This window comes from Macaca thibetana, chromosome X (assembly GCF_024542745.1).
Source record: "Macaca thibetana thibetana isolate TM-01 chromosome X, ASM2454274v1, whole genome shotgun sequence".
In the NCBI taxonomy this organism is placed as follows: domain Eukaryota; kingdom Metazoa; phylum Chordata; class Mammalia; order Primates; family Cercopithecidae; genus Macaca; species Macaca thibetana.
Window position 1 is genome coordinate 145050737 of NC_065598.1, and position 2453 is coordinate 145053189.

The window sequence follows — 2453 nt, forward strand, 5'->3', positions numbered from 1 at the left end:
GTAAAGATACCCAAAAATGTGGAAGCGATTTTGGAGCTGGGTAAAAGGCAGATGTTGGAACAGTTCAGAGGTCTCAAAATAGGACACGAAAATGTGGGAAAGTTTGGAATTTCCTAGATACTTGTTGAATGGCTTTGACCAAAATGCTGATGGTGATATGGACAATGAAGTCCAGGTTGAGATGGTCTCTGATGGAGATGAGAAACTCGCTGGGAACTGGAGTACAGGTCACTCTTGTTATGTAAAGAGACTGGCAGCATTCTATCCCTGCCCTAGATGTCTGTGGAACTTCTAACTTGAGAGACATGATTTAGGATATCTGGCGGAAGAAATTTCTAAGGGGCAAAGTGTTCAAGAGGAAGCAGAGCATAAGAGCTTGAAAAATTTGCAGTCTGACCATGCAGAAAAGAAAAAAAAAACAAAACATTTTTGGGGGGAGAAATTCAAGCCAACTGCAGAAATTTGCATAAGTAACAAGGAGCCAAATGCTAATAGCCAAGACAATGGGAAAAATGTCTCCAGGGCATGTCAGAGACTTTAGCGGCAGCACCTCCCATCACAGGTCCTAAGGCCTAGGAGGGAAAAATAATTTCCTGGGTCAGGTCCAGGGACCCCCTGCTGTGTGCAGCCTCTGGCCTTGGTGCCCTGCATCCCAGCCACTCATGGTTGAAAGGGACCAAGGTACAGCTCCAGCTGTGGCTTCAGGAGGTGCAAGCCCCAAGCCTTGGCAGCTTCCACGTGGTGTTGAGCCTGCAGTTGCACAGAAGTCAAGAACTGAGGTTTGGAAACCTACATTTAGATTTCAGGGGATGTATAGAAACACCTGAATGCCCAGGCAAAAGTTTGCTGCAGGGGCAGAGCCCTCATGGAGAACCTCTGCTAGGGCAGTATGGAAGGGAAATGTGGGGTCAGAGCTTCCACACAGAGTCTTCGATGGGACATGGCCTAGTGGAGCTGTGAGAAGAGAGCCACCATATTCTAGACCCCAGAAAGGTAGCTCCACTGACAGCTTGCACCATGCACCTGGAAGAGTCGCAGACAGTGCCAGCCCATGAAAGCTGCTGGGAGGGGGGCTATACCCTGCAAAGCCACAGGGGCAGAGCTGCCCAAGACCATGGGAACCCACCTCTTCATCAGTGTGACCTGGATGTGAGACATGGGGTCAAAGGAGATAATTTTGGAGCTTTAAGATTTATTTACTGCCTCGTAGGAATTTGAACTTGCATAGGGCCAGTAGCCCCTTTGTTTTGGCCAATTTTTCCCATGGAATGCCTATATTTACCCAATACCTATATCCCCATTGTTTCTAGGAAGTAACTAGCTTGCTTTTGATTTTACAGGCTCATAGGCGGAAGGGGCCTGCATTTTCTTAGATGAGACTTTGGACTGTGGACTTTTGAGTTAATGCTAAAATGAGTTAAGACTTTGGGAAACTGTTGGGAAGGCATGATTGGTTTCAAAATGTGAACACATGAGATTTGGGAGGGGCCGGGGCGGAATGATATGGTTTGGCTCTGTCCCCCAGCCAAATCTCACCCTGAATTGTAATAATTCCCACATGTCAAGGGCGGGGACAGGTGGAGATAATTGAATTACAGGGATGGGCAGTTTCTCTCATACTGTTCTTGTGGTAGGGAAGAAGTCTCACAAGATCTGATGGTTATATAAATGGGAGTTCCCCTGCACAAGCTCTCTTACCTGCCACCATGTAGGACATGACTTTGCTCCTCATTTGCCTTCCGCCATGATTGTGAGGCCTCCCTAGCCATGTGGAACTGTGAGTCAATTAAACCTCTTTCCTTTATAAATTACCCAGTCTTGGGTATGTCTTTATTACCAGCATGAGAATAGACTAGAACAGTGGGTCATTTACCAAAAATTCAGCTGTGAAGTCCACAGTGTTCTGTTTTAGGTGATGTGGGGAAAGGACAAGGAAACTGAACATTTGAGTCCCGCACCCCTCCAGAAGTATGATCCAGTATGATCAGAGACAATTGTTCCAAACATCAAGTGTGTTCTGAGGCCTCCATGGTTGAGGTAGCTTGTGTTAGCTCCCCACAATATTCATATTTTAAATATTGGAACAACCAGCAAGTGTCACAAAAGTTTGGTTGGCAAGAGAGTGATGCGGTTTGCCACCTACAAATGTGGGCAAGCTTAAGAAATGGCAGCAAGAGGTGTTGAGGGCACCCAGTGAGGAGCTGGGGAGAAGGGAAGAAGGTGCAAGGTGCTCCCATGTTTTCTAAGCACTTCTCTGGCCATTGGCTCTTTTTTCCTTTTTTTTTTTTTTTTTTTTTTTTTTTTTTTTTTTTTTGAGATAGGGGTCTTGCTATATTTCCTGAGTTGGTCTCAAACCCTTGGACACAAGTGGTCCTTCCACTTCAGCCGCCCAAGTAGCTGGAATTACAAGCATGTGCCACCACACCTGGCTGCCAAAGGCTTTTTTATTTTTT